This window comes from Condylura cristata, unplaced genomic scaffold (genome assembly GCF_000260355.1).
Source record: "Condylura cristata isolate star-nosed mole 26May11 unplaced genomic scaffold, ConCri1.0 scaffold00036, whole genome shotgun sequence".
NCBI lineage: Eukaryota > Metazoa > Chordata > Mammalia > Eulipotyphla > Talpidae > Condylura > Condylura cristata.
The window spans coordinates 4034276-4055331 of NW_004567137.1; positions in this window are offsets into that span (position 1 = coordinate 4034276).

Below are 21056 nucleotides of genomic sequence, written 5' to 3' on the forward strand. Positions count from 1 at the left end.
GCAGGCGGCAGGCGGGAATCGAACTCATGCGGAAGTGGCTTCAGATTCTCAGTGCTGTGCTTTAACCCGCTGCGCCACCAGGGAGGGCCCGCAATTTGTTTTTAATCATACAGTTTTTTTCAAGATCATACCCTTTCTTGTCCTCTTCCACTATGACTAGATTTATAAGATATAAATACTTCTATATAAAATTCAGTGCTTCCTTTCTAATTGGAAACACTAGCAGAATCTTGAAAATTGAGACAGAAAAGGGAGAGGCCTCTTGTTACACCCTACTTTTTTCAGTCCAAATCAATAACAGGCGTCAGTTCTTCAAGGCATAACAGTCTTGAGAGGTCATACATCATTCCTTAGCTTCTGAAGCCACTTACACATCAACTCAGGCACTGTTGTCCTGACGTCAAAGAAGTTGGGGAGGCTCCTCGCCATGCATTTTCTGGAACTTAGTGTACCTTCTTGAGGTTTCACATTATCCCCAAATATTTTACTGTTTTCTGTGATTATTTTTTTCTTTCATAAGAAAAATTTCCATGATAGCAGCTGTGCTCAGAAGTCTCAATTTCTCGTGGCCAGCAAGTTATTCTTAGGTCCATCCCAGACATGGTAGGAGCACATTTATAATCCTCTTCTCCCTTCAGTCAATTAAACAGAAAACAGCTAATCCATTCCTCAAAAGAAAAAAGAATCTCTTTGAATAGTCTCACCTTGATTTTCTTTCCCAGGGTTTGATAATCTTGTGTTGCTAGAAGGATTTTCAAAGCTAAGGCCTATGTGATGTCATAGTGATCCCAAGGTATTGGGGTTCCTGAGTAAATCACCCTAGGCGCCAAAAAGGCAGATTTGGCTTATGTCAAATCAGCCAGTGCCCTCCATTCACTTTGTCTTCAAATTTGATCCATTTGCTTAACTTCTCTCAGCCTCTCCTGCATGTGTACCAGAGGGTTTGTCATGCTAGTAATACCTTCTCAGGTCAGGTCTCAGGAATTCTCTGATCTGGGCAGGGGGAATCATGGGCACCCCTGGTATCCACACTGGTGTGACTGAGGGAGGAGTTGAGCTACAGGCAGCTGCAGCCAAGGCCTCAGGAGCCAGGATAACCCCTTCAGATTTCCCACCTAAGGCAAGGAGATTGGTCCTATACCCTAGCTTCACCCAGGCAAGCTAGGAAGCAAGAAGCGGGCCATGGGGCAGTGGCTGCCTGCAGCTACAGGCAGTTTGTGGAGCACAACAGAGCCATAACACTACTGGCTGCTGGGACATTGTACAATGAACATTATACAGAGGGGATCTAGACGCCACACTCTAGCCACTGTGCCTGCCTCATGAGGTCCATGGGCGTTGAAGAACGGGTTCCACAGACAGCATTCTCTATAGCACCTGGCACACAGCCTGCTGTAAACATTATTTCACTGTTTGAAGACCCTGGCATAGACACTGAGGACAAATAAAATTACAAAAATAAATAATGAATGAACCCTGCCCCGAAGAGTTCACACTTGAGTGGGGGCTTGTGGACACTGCAGATACATTACAGCATCCTTCAGTCATAGAACGGATACCAAATACTCTCTCTAGCTTTGGAAGTTATTAAAACAAACGGCAACAAAAAAGAATTCTTGGCCTTCAGCATCTTGTGGTCTCATTGGGAAGGGAAGAAGTAACAGGCATGTAAGAACCTGACAGCAGCATGACAATTAAGTGGACCCTGACCGGAGAGGCAGGGGAAGCCGGAGTGGTCAGGAGGGCCGTGTGGAGGACTGAATTTGACTGGACACCACCATGCACTGCCATGCTGGATAGATAGAGAGAAGGAGCAACTTCAGACTGAAGATAAATCTGAGCAAAGGTCTGACTGTACCCAAGGTGCTGAGGGGTTTAGCTGGATACAGGCTACTCGGTGAATCAATTCTCCTGTGAAGATTGGGACAGTGATGTCACATCCTGCCTGCACTCTTTAGGGGCTTTGACTAGTATGGATGACATCTTATAACAGAAAGATGGGCCTGGTGGTACTGAAGAAGAGAATTTATTCCTTCAGTTCTTGGTGGCTTTTCTAGTGCAGCTCTTTGTGGTCAGCTCTTTAAGGTGGGTCACAGCCCATGTGCTTGTTTGGGCTGGCCCCTTACCCTGGAGAGGAGGTGTGCTCAGGGCTCAGGAGCAGAACTGCAGATCAGGAGCCATGGCCCTTAAAATTGTGCCAATAAAGTAGAATTAAAAATTCAGTCTCCACTGCCATAGCAACATTTTAAATGCCCGGGAGCCGTCTGTGGCCAGTGGCTATGGTCTTACACAGCAGATAGAGAACATCTTGATAACACAAAGGGTGCTGCTCTAGAGCCAGAGTGGGCCAGATTTAAATTATATCTTTAAGGTTTACTGTGTAACTTTAAAAAGAATTGACTCTATCTTTGCCTAGGTTTTCTCATCTATACCATGAGGGTATAAGTATCACCTTAACTGCAGTCATACTGTACATTGAGCAAACCATTAAGTATCATGCAGTTTTTTTTCTCAGTAATTGTTAGCAACAACTACTCATCACAAAATGGGTATCACAGGCCCTCCCTGGTGGCGCAGCGGGTTAAAGCACAGCACTAAGAAGCTAAAGCCACTTTCTCATGAATTCGAGCCCCGCCTGCCCCGGAGGTGACCACATGGCGTGGCAGACCTCTCCTGGCCCGCCCGCTGCTCCCCTCAGCAGTGTATTTCGTCGACCTGCCTGTTCTGCTCCCCACTCTGTCTCTGGTGAATCCTCTCACTGCCACTGCACCTCTGGCCTGTACCCCAGTTCTGTATACATAAATAAATAAGTCTTTAAAAAAATGGATATCACAACATCTATTTCTGGAAGACAACGTGGCTTAAGGTAGTGAATGGGCTGCAGCTCGGAGCCTTTGCCTGTTGCTTGTGCCCCCAGAGCTAGTTGTTGTGCAAGGTCTCCAGTGGTTGTCATTTTCTGCATCTGTGTTGTTGGCCAGACTCTTACGTGTTGTGATTGCAAGGACTGGCTTCCCCTCCGTCTTCATAACCATGGTGTCTTGGGCACAGGTGACTCTCAACAGAATGAACTAACTGAGGTTAGTTCAGAACTGACAATCTTTTTATTTATAAATACTTTAGTGCGAATACTAAGACTAGGATATTATTATTATTATTATTATTTAAATATTTATTTATTTGTGCACACAGAGCTGGGGTACAGGCCATAGGTACAGGGATGGTGAGAGGATTCACCAGAGACAGAGTGGGGAGCAGAACAAGCTGACTAACAAAGTACACTGCTGAGGGGAGCAGCAGGAGGGCCAGGAGAGGTCTGCTGCGCCATGTGGGTCACCTCCAGGGCGGCAGGCATTGAACTCATGCTGAAGTGGCTTCAACACCTCAGTGCTGTGCTTTAACCCACTGCGCCACCAGGGAGGGCCCCAGACTAGGATATTATTGATTTCATTCTTTTAATCGTTTAGAGATAAGTAATATATAATTGAGTTTAAGGACAAGTGGGCAGGTATGTTTAAATTCAGAAAGGGGTGGAAACGTCCAGAATGGAGGGAAAAGGAGAGAAAATAAACTTGTGAAGTCATATGGAAGAAAATTCAAAGGCAATTTCTTCCTACTTTACCATATTACTGCAGGCAGATCGTGAAGCTCTAGAGATAATTATTTTGGCTGGAATGCCAGGGCTATAGTAAACAGAAATCTGAGTATGTCAACAAATTATTTAATTAAGCAGAGTAGGTGGCAATGTGAAAAAGCAAGTCATAATGCATAAAAGGATGATGTGATTGAAAGTTTCAGCTGTGATGAAATGGAGAGAGTCAGACATGAAAGGACAAATCTGCAGTCCTAGGGACTGGACTACCACCAACTTGGTCAGCAAATGTGAAAAATAAAACAAAAAAAATTTAAGAAATGTAATTGTGATCTTTAGAACACTTTTTTCTGAATAAAACATCAATTTGACAACAATTTACAAGCAATTGCGATGAAACCATCACTGTGAACAAGCACAGGGTCTGAAGGAGGACTGACAGTGGCATTAAGAAGGGTCTTCAGATTTGTGCCATCAGCACCACTGCAGCAGTTACAATAAAAAGCACAAAGGAAATGACTAAAAAGTAGAAAGCTAGAAAAGAGCAGATGGGCAGGCATTCAGCTTGCTAGGGTGTGAAAACAGGAACAATTTTATATTTCTTTCCAAGTTAACAAATATTAGGACATTAAAATGCATGAAACATGGTGTGTATCCCATCTTGCCATGTTTTTATTACTAAGAAAGGATTAGGCTGCACAGAATGTATGCAGATGCCTCCATCTAAGCACTGCTGAGTCAGGGAGATCAGGAAGGTCATCGCTGGTTCCATTTTCTGGTTAGCTGTGCCCCAGACTTTCTTTGGAGGGCCTTCTATTCCGAAGAACCTGGCAACGATGGTCAGGTTGATGACACTTTCTTTGAGGGTAGCAGTCACCAAACCTTCAAATTGCTTGGTTTTCCTGACTAGCATTACATCTAGGCAGTACGTAGACGAATCACACTACAGGGGTGGGGGTGGGGGAGGTATCTTTATTGGACTTTAGGATGCTGTTTACCTGAAATCATCATTAATCCAAGGTAGCTTCACTGTGATTAGCAGGCAGTTGACATTTCCCATACTATTGTGGAGACCTGCTTCTCGTACTGTTTCTGTCCAGCCTGAAGCTTGGTACATAGACTGACAGAGGCCACGTGAGAGAATGAGGTTTCCATTGGTTCACAGGATTATTGGAGAAGGAATATGAGGATGGTTAGGCTAAGGGAGCTATCTTCATTGTGTTTGCTTGCTCTTAGTCCATGTCTAGGATTCTGTCACCCCATAGTTATTCTGATTCACCAATGGAAAACTTGTCAAGTGTCTTTTTCCTTGCGTGGGAAACATGTTGTAAGCTACCAGATTCTCCTCTCTGTCTTCAGAACTGTAGTTATGCATCTCGGAAAGTTATTTCTTCCCCACTTTTCATTTTCCACTTAAACCATGATTGTACTACTAATCACTGAGTCTATGTGTTTTTAAATGCTTATAGGTGTTGGGTCCTGAAGCAGACTTGTGATAAATGCATGGACGTTTAAGAACAACTTTCTCACAGTCTGTAGATACTAACTTAATTCCTTTTGATAAAACCTAAAATAGCATAGAAGAGCACCTGAAGTCAGCATCCATAGAGACTACAGCTGCTCATAAAAGGAAAGACCAAAGACGGTTTATGACATTCCCTTACTTCCGGCTCCCACAGGCTACAGGCTGTCTTAGAAATAATGTGACAAAAAGGGAGTGTCTATGAATGGCATCATTTTGCTCTCAGGTTGTGGGTCCTTTGGAAGAAGAGTATTTCGCTTCCTCTATTAACATTTGGAAAGAAAAACCTGATCTGTCACCAAAGAGAAGGAAAGAAAATTGTGTGTGGTCATATATACATTTGTATGCTTTTATATGGCTATATCTATATGTATATATAGATTAACATATTATTAATATTTATGTATAATGTACACAGGTCCAAACACAATAGAAAGTAACAAGTCTTAAAATGTGATTCAGGTAGGTCTCACCATATGGATGTGAAGAACTATAGGCACACGTGTGTGGGGTGTATGTGTGCACATGGGCCATGTGGGTCAGTTGGAAGAGGGACAGCGAGACTAGGAGAAGGAAGGCAGACCTCACAATTCCTTTGTGAATCCTGTCGTGATGATTGAATGGTAGGGGTCCTAGGATAATCATGACATCTCATGACAGTAGAAAAGGGAGAAGATGGAAAGAAATAAGGATTACAGGAAGGGCTAGGGCAAGAATAACCTTTCTGCACTAAATGTATATCATTCTTCTATTCATTTGCTATGTAATACACTATATATTTTTGTGTAGCATATTGACATATATATACTTTTATAGACATACATAAAATGTACATACATTTTGCACAACAGTAAATAGACTTGTCCTCATTTCTAAAGTTTAGAAAATGACAAGTTTACTTTATGTGGTAGCAGAGTTAAACCACCTTTGTTTATAAATATAAACTATATAGCAAAAGTAACTTAAAAATCCATCTTGATGAAATTTTCAGTAAAGAGTGAATATATTTTAAAACTGATGAAATATGTATATCATTTACATTCATATCCAGCTGTGATTACATGATTTTTTAAAAAGCAAGCCAATAATTATTTCAGTATTCGTCTAAAATATTCTGATTGAATGAGGAGATAAACAAATCTGCTATTAGAAGATGAAAGGAATATGTATATGTAGAATCATCAAAGAGTATACTTGAGGGAATTACACAAATGCGTGAGGAAAATTTATGTAAATATAATTTTTTAGAAACTTGAATGCAAAAAAAATTCCAAAAGTGGCATACTATTATGCCATAAATATGTATCATTCTAAAAGCAATGCTGAAGACATAAAACATTTCTTTTTGGGGTAAACAATATTTAATGAAAATAGAAAAACATTTCCAAAGTATCTTGATTGCTAAATGTTTACATCAACTACAACTGTTGTGGTGAAAAGTAAACATAGATATTTAGATAGGGAGAGTAACTGATGAAGTTTAAAATAAGACCTACAAAGTTGAACAATTGAAAATATTTTCTAGGGCACTTGATCAATATCTGTTCCTTTCAGTAGGTCTGTAGTCATCCTCAATCTTATAGCTGGGCCTAGTACACACAGAATAGAGACCATGGACAGAGCACGTATCAGAGAGACCCTGAGTATAGGTAACTACATACCTGCTAATGCTAAGAATCTGAGATAAACGTTAAAAAAGTAAATAGTTAATATTGAGTGCTGTGTAGTTGCCAGGCATGGCAAAAGATAGTTTTCTTTTGCTTTTAAAATTTGACTCTTCCAAGTTCCATGGAAAATTAGGCCCATTGCCCTCATGTTGCCGGTGAAGAAAAAAGATATGGAATGATTGGATCAGCTTTCCAAAGTTGAGCAAGTAGAAAATGGCAGAACAAGTCTGGAACTTTGGAAGCTACCTTTTAACCACTGCTCTGTAAAGCCAAGCAGATTAAACCTTGCTATAACTCTTTATGATTAATTTGATCTCCAAAAGTCACAGAACTGTAAAATAAACTGCCCAGGGTTATTTTACAGATTATGTGTCAAAGCAGGATTTAAACTCAATCTGCCGGACTCAAAGCCACCTTCTATTGAGTTTTCTGCCTTTCATTCAAGATATTGCCAAATACTTGTGCCACCTACTGGGGTCTACAGTTCACTGGACTGATGGCATTTGGTCAAGGACCCTCTCAGATGCTAAAGCCTTGGTAGAGACACCTGCCTAATGGCCCGCTTAACCTTCCAACCTTAAGTTAGAATTTTTTAACTTTTATGCTTTTGGAATCCCTCAGGGAACCTACATCCTACAGGATACAGACTTGCCCCCAACATCTCAAAATGAGTTAAAATATGTCAATAGTTCAAAATCAAGGGTGGTCAAACTATATATATTTTTTGTTGTTGTTAAAGGTTTTTATTTATTTATTCATACCGAACTGGGGTACAGGCCAGAGATGCGGAGGGTGAGAGGATTCACCAGAGACAGAGTGGGGAGCAGAACAGGCAGGTCGACGAAATACACTGCTGAGGAGAGCAGTGGGCGGCCAGGAGAGGTCTGCCTCGCCATGTGGACTCCTCCAGGGCAGGCAGGGATTGAACTCATGCGGAAGTGGCTTTAACTTCTTAGTGCAGTGCTTTAACCCGCTGCGCCACCAGGGAGGGCCCATATATATATATTTTTAAAGATTTATTTTATTTGTACATACAGAACTGGGGTACAGGCTAGAGGCTCAGGGGCGGTGAGAGGCTTCACCAGAGACAGAGTGGGGAGCAGAACAGGCAGATCTATGAAGTACACTGCTGAGGGGAGCAGTAGGCGGGCCAGAAGAGGTCTGCCACACCATGTGGTCACCTATGGGGCAGGTGGGAATCGAACTCATGCAGAAGTGGCTTTAGCTTCTCAGTGCAGTGCTTTAACCCACTGCGCCACCAGGGAGGGCTATATTTTTAATAAGAATAATAATACTATGTATCCAAATATCTGTACTATACTATATTATACTATGCCACTGAAATTGCTTAGAACCAGATTTTAAAAAATTATTGTAGTCTTACATAGGTAGATTATAATATTGTAGATTATATAGATAATAATATGTAGGGAGTAATCATAATATTATCCATTACCATCGATAACAAATAAACATTATTATATCTTCATTATATATGACATATCTGCTGCATTATTGATTCTTTTGCTTCATGGCAAGTACAATGATCTGCTAAAGTTCTTCAAATAACACTTAAGGATATTGCTACTTAAAATTTATGTGTATTCTTTACAATTGCTTAAATGAAGGTATGCTGACAATGGAAATAAAATCTTTGGAATCATTAAGACTGTGCTCCTCCAAACATAATTTTTAGTGAGTACAGACGTCTTTTGAACTTTGCCAAAACAGGTGTTTCATGCAGAGAATGCTGCTGAGACCAAATGTTAGAATTATTAGAATAACTATTACAGAATTCCAGATAAAAAGAGTGCTATGAAAAGACAGAATTTGATGAGAGAAATGACCTTTCCACCATGTTGCTTAGGAATTATTGTGGTGTATTCTCCCCCCCCACACTCCCCTTAATTCAATACTAGCAAATAAAGCACTAAATTTGAACATGCCCAACTGCCAGGAAATCATTTCTCTTGCTTACAGGAGTCGAAATAGGAAGCAGGACTCAGATGGTGGAGTTGATAGTGTTCTGTTCCCACGGGGCCCATTCTTCAGCTGTCAGTGTTCCCAAGAGCACTGTGGCTGATAAACAACTGTATGCCCCTGCAGTCCAGCCCTGCAGCTGACATTAAGTGGCCAGACACTGAACAGACCTGTGCCCCTGTACACCCAGCCTCACCCTTCTGTCACAGACTGGAAGAGACTCCAGACTAGTCAACGCAGACCCTAGAGCCAAACACCGACTTCTGGCAGTCAATTCTCTCTCTCTCCATCTGTTGATTACTGTAAGCCCCAATGACTGGACAGTATCAGAAGAAATAGACCTAACCTCTTTTATACTAGGAGACACTATAAATCAAGAAAAACTTGTTTTGTCTTCACTAAAGAGTAAGATGTGCATTAGATTGCATTGCAATAAAATGTGGCATTGTGTGACAAAACACACACACACACAAATTAAAACAATAACTGTCTGGGGGTACTTTCAGCCCATTGTGTACTTCTGTATGCACCAACTTTCCATTCTCTTGATGTCTATTCTCTGTTAAAGTAGCCACCATTGCTGTTATTAAGGATACAATTCTAGCGAAGTATGGGTCTTGGGGTATATATTTGTTTTACATTGTTTTTCTCCTCTCCAGCACAGCATTACTATGTATTATAAGAGAACCTGATTTAGTTAACCCTGTAGAATTAGGTTTTTCTTTCCCTATGGCTTACTTGAGAAGGAGATGAGATTTTCATGATGCTTAAACATTAAGGAATATGTCTTCTAGGTGATTCAGCTAACCTTGTGATATTTCTCTACATGGTAGATGGACTGATGACTTTCAAATTCAAATGTTAGATCTTAATTTGCTATTAAAGCTAGGGTCCTATTCATTATCTGTGTGTAGTTATCAGACAAATCTTCCTTTCAATTTCTTGCTCAAGGTACAGCCATGTAATTGCTCATCTCTTGAGGAATGTCAACAAAATAAGTTGTTTGCTAGGGAAAAACATGTTACAGCCAAAGCCTGTGGATGATATGATGTGAAGTGATGTGTTTTCTAGGGGGAAAAAGAAACTCAAGCAACCCAGTTTATAATGAGGCTGATTCTTTGATTCATTGGGAGAAGCTCTCAGGTCAACAGGAGTTGGTTTAGTTTGGGGAAACTGGCAGTTCAGGTCTGCAAAAGGCCACTTGGGGTATTGAGCTGTAAACTAGGAACCTGCTTGATAGCCCTGCCTCTGTCAGTGACATGCTGTGCCACCTTAGCTAATGCTACTGTTCCCCTCCCAGCTCCTGTCCCTCTCTGAAGAGGAGGCAGAAAGCTGATTAGTAGGACTCCATTGATTGTCAAACTACATGTTATTTCTCAGGTTGCCCTGGAAATCTGAAAACCTAAGTCAGTAATATGAAACATGTTATTGCTCACATTCTCATGTAAGTGGGAATGTACAGTGTAGGCATGTGTCTGGTTTTTCCTCTGCTTGTTTCTAAATAATCATGGACTTCTGAGAATTTCAGTACATTTTTAGTTTAAGAAGGAGAATACTGTTGCAGCATAGTCTGGGCAAATTGTGTATTTCAGGCACAAAGTCACTTTTATTAAAAGCCTAAGTGGAATACTACGTCGCTAAGGAAAATATGAGCCTACTGAAATTTTTCTGAATATTATCCTGAAGAGATCCCATTTGAATTTGGTGGGTCTACTTCTTAAACAATGATTTTTCTTTCTTTTCTTGTTTGAATATAGCACTTGGAATGAACCAATCATTAAATAACTTCACTATTTCTTGGTGACTACAAAGAGCAGACCTGTCTAGTAGGGATTGTGGGGGTTTGAGAAGTAAATAGGACACAATTCCAGTCCTCTGGGAATTTGTAATTCATCTACATAAATGCTATGGGATTCAGATATTTAAAAGTATTAGAATATATCTGTGATTTCCATTGTATTTCTTTTGCTCTTTTCTTTCCCCACTTGTGCAAACAGGAAAGAAGAAATATATCATTTTTGGTAAGACTGGACTTAGAGGGAAATGTTTTCTCACCAGGGAAGCAGTTTTGTGGTATAGAGAAGACTACCATCATCTTTTGTCTAGATGCTCAGGTTTACAGTATGAAAGACAAGTCCATTCTGAAACACAACCTGTCCAAATTGTTAGGCATTAGACTATGCCTGACACTCCTGTCATCACTGCTTTTGAATGCTGCTGGGCACCTCGTGGCATAGGTGTGGGAGTATTGCTGTTGACCTCTCCTATAACTACCCTGAGCATCTTCTTCCCATCAGAGATGGGGCCTTGAGAAATGTCAGGGGGTAGAAGGTGTGAGATACCAAAACCCTGAGCAGGAGTAACTTTGCCAGAACCTTAAAGTGTAAGTAGAGTCCTTAACTTATGATTTTTCCACCCCCTCCCATTTTTTTTTTCTCACGCAGACCTGCATTAGCATTTGGGTAGCTATAGCCTGTCTATACACAATCTGTTCACGAAGGTTGGTTGCCATCTGTCTACAAAGCAAATGAGTGGTGTGTGGTGACCACACCTAATCACAGAGAATGTTTTCTTTGGCAGCAAGAACTGACTTCATAAAGTGACATGGAAAGGCTGTTAGACCAGGCAGAGTGTCATCACAGTTCAGAGTTGTCCACAAATGCTGGTGGTTGCCCATTCCACGTTCACTGCATGGACAAACCAGGAATGTGTTTCCATGAATGGGAAATCATGGTGGGGGAGTTGGGAGGGAAAGGAAAGGGGTATCAAGTAGTCTGTTTCTGTGAGTTTGTGAACAAACTCTTCCATCTCTTACGAGGTCCCCACTGAAAGACACTTTGAAGCAGGCAAGTGTAGTGCAGATTGTTATAAATTCTGTCCCATGCCACATGGGTTCTTAAGGATTCTAATTGTGGCAGAAATAAAGCTGTTCTGCACAGAACAGTTTGAAGAAAGCTAGTCACTAGATGTAAGGCTCCTCCCTTGGAGATCTGTCATGCATTTTGATAGTAGTCAAAAATCTTATTTTGACTTTAGTTCAGTGTTTCCCAAACATACTTATTGTAAACATTGCAGCTCTTATTGTTTCATAAACTCCCAGAACTCTAAAATCCATAGCTTGAAAAACAAATGTTCCATGGTAAAAAGAACAAGATTTTTGGAGTCACATCAGCTTGAGTGACAAGTCTAGCTAGGCCACCCATTAATGGCTTGAGCTTAAAGAAGCTTCTTGTTGTGTTTTTGGAAAATGGGGAAGATCCTATCACAGCAGGGTCTTGGGAGCATTAAATTAATTCTTTCTAGTGCCTATTTGTGCCTCGTCATTGGCAAGTACTCAAAAACTGTGAGGACCCTTTACTCATATTAGGATTTATTTTTTCCTCTTAGACACCCAATCATTCCTCTTGCAGCTTAAAACCCACTTTCTTTTGTCTATCTTTGATGGAAATAGGAATGGTGTCATTAATCATTCAAGTAAGCTTATTACATAATTGATTGTAACAGCTGTGATTTCTCTTCCCTGCCTCTCCAACGGACAGAAGGCCTCAGCTGCTGTGACCCCCAAACCCAAATTTCAGTGGGTACTTGGCTTTAGTTCTCTTCTGGGTAACAATGGAAATAAAGGGGTAGTATTCCTGAGGAGTCGTGGGTTTCTTGAGGAATACCACCAAATGTTATTTCACCTCCTTCCCTGAACTTCCATAAAGTTTTATTTGAGTCCCAGTATGGGATTAACATAAGATTATTGTCAGTCATGAACCTAAGTCTTTCCACCCCTACTTCTGCAGAAATTTATTGCCTGTATCTTGTATTAAAAAAACTTGTCTCGACCACAAACATGGCCGTTCATCTAATCTGTGATCTGGGTTCCCAGATTCAGCCTCAGATCTGAAGTGATACAACATTTTAATAATGCTTTTCTTTGTAGACCTTTTGCAGAAAAGGAAAACTGAAAGGGAAAGATCCACTATTACCCTAGTAAGGTCGGTAGAAAGCCTCAGCGTAGATATGCAGTTTACTGAGAGGCCTTCGGCAGTAGTTCAGTGGTCAGAGGGACTTGCAAATTGAAATTCATACTTTATTGGTTACAAGTTTTTGCTCTCGTGATAGCTTTCTTTTTCTTTTTTGTGCCAAGAGTACTTTCTGTTGGATAGGGATAGTGATTAAGGGCACAGACTGACCTGAGTTCAAGTGGCCTTGGGCACAGTACCTTATCTGATCCTCAGTTTTCTTATATGTATTAGAGGATAATGATTTTGGCTGGGTATTGTTAAAAGTAAATGTGAAAATTAAAATAGATAGATTCAGCTTGACACATTGGAAATACTTATATGAGTTATCCATCATCATTATCTTTTCAAGCATATTTCTCAACCAGAAAAAAAAATATCAGATGATTATATAACTTTGTTTTATTTGTGTCATTTTATTGGATATTGTTAGTGATTAATTCGCACAAAGAAGTCTCATTCCCAGTAGGAATTTACAATCTGCTCTAAATGTCATGCAGACATGAGTCATTTCCTCTGAACACCACCGAGGAGGAGGTTTTTCTTAATAGGCTCACTGAATCTTCATACTGTTAAGAAATTCAAGTCATATATTCCACCACTTCTTCCATCAGAGGGAAATATAGCCTATAATTAGGCTTTATCTAGGAAGTGCTATTTTATAAACTTAATTTAAATTTTATACTAGGCCCTTGAAATAATTTATTCATTAGGCTACATCAGTGATTCCAAATTACTATTATCCTCAGACTCCTAGAAGTCCTATAAATGAACCAACATATATTTTTGAATAAAGTGATTCCTGACTAAATGAAGATTGGTGATTTCTGGATGGCAAAATATATTAGCCTACCCTTGCATCATTTTTCCAGAAGGGAAATTTAATAGTAATTGCTACAAGAGAGCTAAGTTAATGCTAGGAACAATTCAGATATAAGGTGAGAAGAGAGCAGCTGACAGTGAGGAAAAGTGGGAAGCCAGGAATGACAGCAGGTTAGAAAGGGCTCAACAGGATGTTTCTTTTTCACTGTACAGTCAAGCAGCGCTTGGGATTTTCACACCCTTGAATCTGCCACTTCATATGGTAGGAAATAATTTCTTAGGTCAACTTGAGCATTTCATTTTTTTAAAGATTTATTTATTTATGCATACAAGAGCTGGGGTACAGGCCAGAGGTGCAGGGGGTGAGAGGATTCACCAGAGACGGTCAGGAGCAGAACAGGCAGATAGAGTGAAACACTGCTAAAGGGGGCGGTGGGCAGGATAGGAAAGGTCTGCCATGCCATGTGGGTCACCCCCCCATCTGGGCATCAAACTCTGGTTGCAGTGGCTATGGACAGCTTCCTAGTGCTGCCCTTTAACCCCTTGTACCACCAAGAACAGCTTGCTTTTCATTATTTCTAAATTTATATAGTAAAGACCAATTGTCCATAAAGTTTTTAAAAGTGTTTTCAGTACTCCCAAATAGGACTTGAGCTATGAGCATAATTTCAGTTATTCATTTCTCCCTTATAAATGACATTGTTTGGTTTTTGATAGTGAAGTACCATGGCACCAGGGCTTTCAAACCATCAGGATTGCAGAGTTCCTTGCACTAATACTACCCAACTTAGTTTCACATTATAAATTCTTGAGAAATCCTAACTTCCAGTATCTCAACCAGCATTCTCCCTGGTGTTCACACACCCAGTGCAAGGAAATTACTCCCCCAATGACCTGACTTTCCTTGTGTTAGTGCCCTCACATGTCTTCCTAACTAATATCAGCATTCTTTGGCTAAAACTAGCAGATGGATTCTAATGCACACATGAAAACTATTGTCACTTAGGGTTTTTTTCATGCAAACATACTTAGAGTGAACTCATATGTTTTGCATTTTTCTCAAAATTTTCAGGACAGATTTAGTATATCTGACTTCACTACAAATAACCATCTGATCATTTTCTTTGTTAATACATAAAAACTCTTTTTCAAAATCATTTATTTTTCAAACTAAAGATGTACAAGAAAAATGAATCTATCAAGTGGTTCAGTAATATCAGGGGGTAGGATGGTGTAATTGGGACTCATATCCTCAGAGTAGACTGTAAGTTGCTATAACCACTTCAGAAAACCATTTTTCAGAAGGTACTCAAGGGACCCTCCCTGGAGGTGCAACGGGTTAGGACACAGCACTGCAAGTGAGCTGCAGCCGCTTCAGTTCGAGTTCGATCCCCGGCCCCGGAGGTGATGCACATGGTGCAGCAGACCTCTCCTGACCCACCTGCTACTCCCCTCATCAGTGTTCTTCATCAGTCGGCTGTTCTGCTCCCCACTCTGTCTCTGTTGAATCCTCTTACGCCCCTGCACCTCTGACTTGTACCCCAGTTCTGTATGAAATAAATAAATCCTAAAAAAAAACAAAAAAGATACTTAAGCTGGTTATATATGTACCCAGTGACATAGCAGGAATGAAAAAATGAATACAAATATATTGATCAGAGCTCATTTTAGTTTTTTTAAGTGTAAGTATGTTCAAAGCTGCACTATTTCAGAAACTGGACATACCCTAAGGCCTTAAAACATTAGAATCGGCAAGTAAATTGCAACGTGTTTATGTGATCGAATGCCACATGGTGACAAGACTATACCAACTACTACTGCCCACAGCAACATGGTTTGCTCCTGCCACTATAGATTTGCTTACACTTTATAGAAGTTTATGTAACTGAAGTTAAAGGTTATGTTATAGACTGAATGCTTATGTCTTCTTCCCCTCCTCCTCCAGATTCATTTGTGGAAGCCCTAATATGCTGGTATGTGGAAATGGAGCCTTTGGGAACTAATTACATTGTGGGGTAGAGCCCATGTGAATGGGATTAGTACCCTTGTAAGAAGAGACACTAGCTTCTCTCTGATTCGCTTTCCTTTATGTGAAGATAAAACTGGGAGACAGCTGCTACAAATCAGCAAATGTGACCATGTCATAAGGTACTAAATCTCCCAGTAGCATAATCTTGGATTTCCCAGCCTGCAGAACTGTGAGGAATAAATTTTTGTTTAGACCACCTACTTTAAGGTAATTTGTTACTGCAGCCTCAACTGAGTAACACAAAGAATGGACTGTCTTTGTTTTGACTTCATTCACCCAGCATAATAATTATGAGATTAGTCTATTATTATTAAACTTATAGTTAATTCTTTTTAAATTGGTGAATGTCTTCCCTTTGAGATCTAGCACTATGTGTTTGTCCATTAACCTGCTAATGGACATTTGGATTATTTCTACTGTTTGGTTATTAAAGTTGTTATGCATATTTGCATGCAAGTCTTTGTATAGAAATATGTTTTCCTTCCCCTCAGTAAATGCATAGAAATTAAACAGCTGAATTACACAGTGTTTTTTAATTTTGAAAAAAGTCTGGACTGTTTTCCAAAGTCACTGAACCATGTTATAGTCCCACAAATAGGCTATAAGTGTTCCAGTTCTACCGCATTTTTGTTGGTACTTGATATACTCAGGCTTGTTAATATTAACCATTTTAATAGGTATGTGTTGCTGTCTCATTGTCTTTTCAGTATGCAGTCCCTAATGACTAATGACATTGAGTTTCTGTGCTTATTTTCCAGTTGTAGATCTTCTTTGATGAACTTTTTTTATTATTAGATATCATTTCATTCACTTAAAAGTTTTCTTTTAATGTATTTTATAATTACATTCTCTGTTGTTTTTTTCTTTTGTATGTATGAAAAAGTGTTTCTTTCATCTTTGTTTCTAAAAGATACAAAAACTTAGGTTAATAGCTTTTTTCTCTCAATACTTTTAAGACATTCTAGTACCTTCTATCTTGCATTGCTTTAATGACAAATCTGTTGTCATTTTTTTTAATCTGTTGTCATTTTAAAAAACAGATTTATTTATTTATGCATACAGAATTGGGGTGCAGGCTAGATGTGCAGGGGCAGTGAGAGGACCCACCAGAGACAGGTGGGTGCGATGAAGTACACTACTGAGGGGAGCAATGGCGGCGGGGAGGGTGGGTGGCAGACAGAAGAGGTCTGCTGAGTCATGAGGATCAACTCCAGGGCTGGGATCGAACTTGCACTGAAGTGACTGTGGCTCCCTTGCAATACTGTGCTTTAACCTGTTGCACCACCAGGGAGGGCCCTGTTGTCATTTTTATTTATTCCTCCCTCATGGCTTTTAACTTTAATTTGCTTTTATGAAACTTTATTGTGATATACCTTGGTTTAATTTCCTTTTAATTAATTTGCTAGATGTTTATTGAGCTACTTAAATTTGCATATCTATAATTTTCCTCATCTGCCAGCTCTGTGACTTTGAGCATTTAACCTCTCCAAGTTTCTCTTTCTTCTGCTGAATAAATGACAGGTTAATGGCAGTACTTATTGTGTATGAACATTTTGAGGGTTAAGTAAGTGCAAAATGTCTTTTGTAATTGTTAGGTAGTTCATGCAGAACTTTTGCTATCATTTACATTAGAATACAACCCAGACTTCTTTTTTTTTTTTTAAGATTTATTTACTCATACAGAACTGGGGTATAGGCCAGAGATGCGGAGGGTAAGAGGATTCACCAGGGACAGAGTGGGGAGCAGAACAGGCAGATCGACGAAGTACACTGCTGAGGGGTCAGGAGAGGTCTGCCGCGCCATGTTGACCTCCTCCGGGCAGGCGGGGATCGAACTCATGTGGAAGTGGCTTAAGCTTCGTAGTGCTGTGCTTTAACGCGCTGCGCCACCAGGAAGGGCCACAACTCATACTTCTTAATATTGCTTCTTAATATTAAATTTTGTTTAGAATTAAATTGCAGTGTTATAAATGAGACCTTATAGCCGATAACATGTGTAAGCATGTTAAATCAGGAATTATCAGTTTATATGTATTATTTAGTGATAGAGATATAGTTGACTCTCAGAACTTCAAAAATTTAAATGTAGTTGTCCCTGGAGACAGGAACTGGGGATGAAGAAGTGAGGGTATAGAACTGTTAAGTCATTCCACTGGATTTAACTTTTTAATAATATGCACACCTTACTTTGATAAAATTAAAAATTTGTTATATATTGCTTTCTATAAATGTACACAATTAAACATACTTCCTCTTAGACTAATCATAAATAGTGCAATTGAAATAGATAGCGCAAAATGAATAATGAATTGGTGAATAAACCTCCACCATACTTCTCTGTACCTAAAGCAAGTCTATTTTGGACTAATTATGTGAGTTTCTGGTTGCAGGGTATGTGGAGGACACTTTCCTAAATACACACTGTATTCACTTAAAAAAAAAATAAAACCCAAAACTCATGTTGCATTCCCCATTGCTGTAGGTCATTGTACTCATTGTATAAACTTTATAAAATTTCTTTCTTATTTATTAATTTGAATTTTCTTTAACTGAGGTAATATTAGTTTTTAATAGTGGATGTGATTTAAAAGGATATTTTCTGACTTGAAGTGACCAGTGTCACTTTTTTTTAAAAAAAAAAATAATATAGTAGTTTATTTTTACAACATTTGTGCATTTTTCCATTTTAGTTGTAATCCTCTTGGGCTTCCCATCACCAAATCACCCATGTACCATGACCAAAGTCCAGTGCATTTCCCTCCCTGCACTGTTTTTGATCCCATTCCCCACTCTACCCCCATAAATTGTCAACCAGAGTCACTTTTAAAAAATTATTATTTAATGATTTGAAATAACCAGAGTTTCAGAGAAAAGAAAATCTAATTTCCATTGCTGTACCACAACATAAGGATTGGGTTTGTTTTATCTATTTTTGCATAAATTATTTTTATTATAAGTAAATTATCAAAAAGTAAGAGTCACAGCAAGAGCTCACTGTTCATTTGGAACCAAAATTTTGGGTAGTGTGTGCATTCTGTGCTCTTGCCTCTCTGGCCATCAGAGATGATGAATTTTTTAATATTGGTGGAGCAAAGTACTGGAAACTACATGGGAAGAAATAAATAAGACAGATGTTGAAGTGGACATGAAGAAATGAGTAGGAGTTTCCTTTCATTGCTTACCAAAGTCAATTCAGATTATGAGGGCATGAACCTGGCATTCAGAAGTTATGACTGCTAAGAACTCTGTGTCATCTTGACCAAATCATTTTAACTTCTCTTCCTGAGCTTCCCATTCTAGGAAACGGGAGTCACAAGCTAGGTTAGGAATCCAGGAACTAGGAAATTTGGTCATCACTTATGAAAATATAAGAATATAAAATAGGTCTTTGTAAATGTCACTTGGTTGTTTGTGTTTAGCATAAAGAAAATTAAAATGATACAGAAAATTTTAATCCACTAACTCTGGTGACTCTATTGTATATTAGTAGTTCCTTTAAATGCTCCCTCATCCCCCAATTATTGTAGGGCTATTTTGGACAGATGATAGTGTTCTTGGTTAGTAAATCATTGAATTCAGAAGATTGGATTTAAGTTCATGTATGCCAAGACTATGGGCAAACCTCTTGTTCTTCTGAGTTTCCTCATCTTAAAAATGAAGATATAAATGTCTCATCTGCAACGCTATTGAGAATATTAAATTGGATGATTTGTTTGGGAATTTTTTATAGCATTTGGTGAAATGCTATAACCAAAGAGATTGTTTATTTCTCAGTTGACCTCTACTCATTTAGAAGACCCTAGGACCATAATTGACACATTTTGGATCTTTTTCTTTTTTTAAAAAAAGATTTATTTATGCATACAGAACTGGGGTATAGGCCAGAGGTGTAGGGCAGTGAGAGGATTCACCAGAGACAGAGTGGGGAGCAGAACAGGCTGACTGATGAAGTACACTGCTGAGGGGAGCAGTGGGTGGGTCAGGAGAGGTCTGCTGCACCATGTGGGTCACCTCCGGGGCAGGGATCTATCTCATGCTGAAGTGGCTTTAGCTTCTTAGTGCTGTGCTTTAACCTGCTGTACTACCAGGGATAGTCCAGGATCTATTTCTTTATCTGCAGAAGGAGGTAAATTACCTTCCAAGTAGGGGTAAGGGAAATGTGTAAAAATTCCTGGTATATATTTGGCCTCAAAAGATTCAACCCTCCAAACAATAAAATAGTCACCTGAAGAAATAAAAGAATTCATCTTTTTTATTGGTTATCTTTTTTTTTTTTAAGGTTTATTAATTCATATAGGCTAGTGGTGCAGGGGTAGTGAGAGGATTCACCAGAGACAGAGTGGGGAGCAGAACTGTGCTCATCATATATATAGATATATGAAGATATCCTTAGTTGAGGAAGTTCCTAATAAAGTATTTGGGAATACTCAGACTAACTCTGATGGTTGAGGGAAAGAATAGCTTTTATATTGTTTTTGCATTTTTTCTGTAAGTTCATGTTGTTTCAGAAATAACTAATACAAAAACACTCTAGACTTGAAGAAACAATACACATCAAATCAGGACTTTTTTTTTTAAAGATTTATTTATTTGTACATACAGAACTGGGGTACATACAGTCCAGAGGCTCGGGGGCAGCGAGAGGCTTCACCAGAGACAGAGTGGGGAGCAGAACAGGCAGATCGACGAAGTACACTGCTGAGGGGAGCAGCGGGCGGGTCAGGAGAGGTCTGCCACGCCATGTGGTCACCTCCGGGGCAGGCGGGAATCGAACTCATGCGGAAGTGGCTTTTAGCTTCTTAGTGTGATGCTTTAACCCACTGCGCCACCAGGGAGGGCCAAAATCAGGACTATTTTAATTAAACTCTTACATAGTATTCAAAGCCCAATGTTCAAAAAATACAGGCATATTAACTGAATTCATTAAGTCCCATCAGACATGAATCACAACAGATTGAACAGAGAGTGCATGTTCACCACCCTAGATTCAGTGGAAGGAGCCTTCATACTAATATATAGGCCATGCGACTGGATGTCTTGATTTCAGTGCCAGCCCCTGTGATGGAGGATTCTGCTCTCTGAGTCTCAGTCTCATCACTTATGGAAAGGACATGGCACTAATGGCAATGTCCCAGGATTTGCGTAGCTTAAGGAAGATAATCGTAAGCAATTAGCACAGTGCTTGACACATAGTAAGTGCTTAAAATGTATTTAAAATTAAAATTTTTATTATATTTATTATTCTATACTCACTTTCTCTGTTAGGAAAAATACCTAAGCCAACATCATTTTCTTTCCCTTTCTCTGTGTTAACTTTTTAGGCAAAAATGATTCACAGATTCTTTCTAAATGTATCTAAACCCCAAAGATGACATAAACATAGAAATAATAGAAACAACAAAACCTACATTTCACATGTATCATTTCATTTAATCTT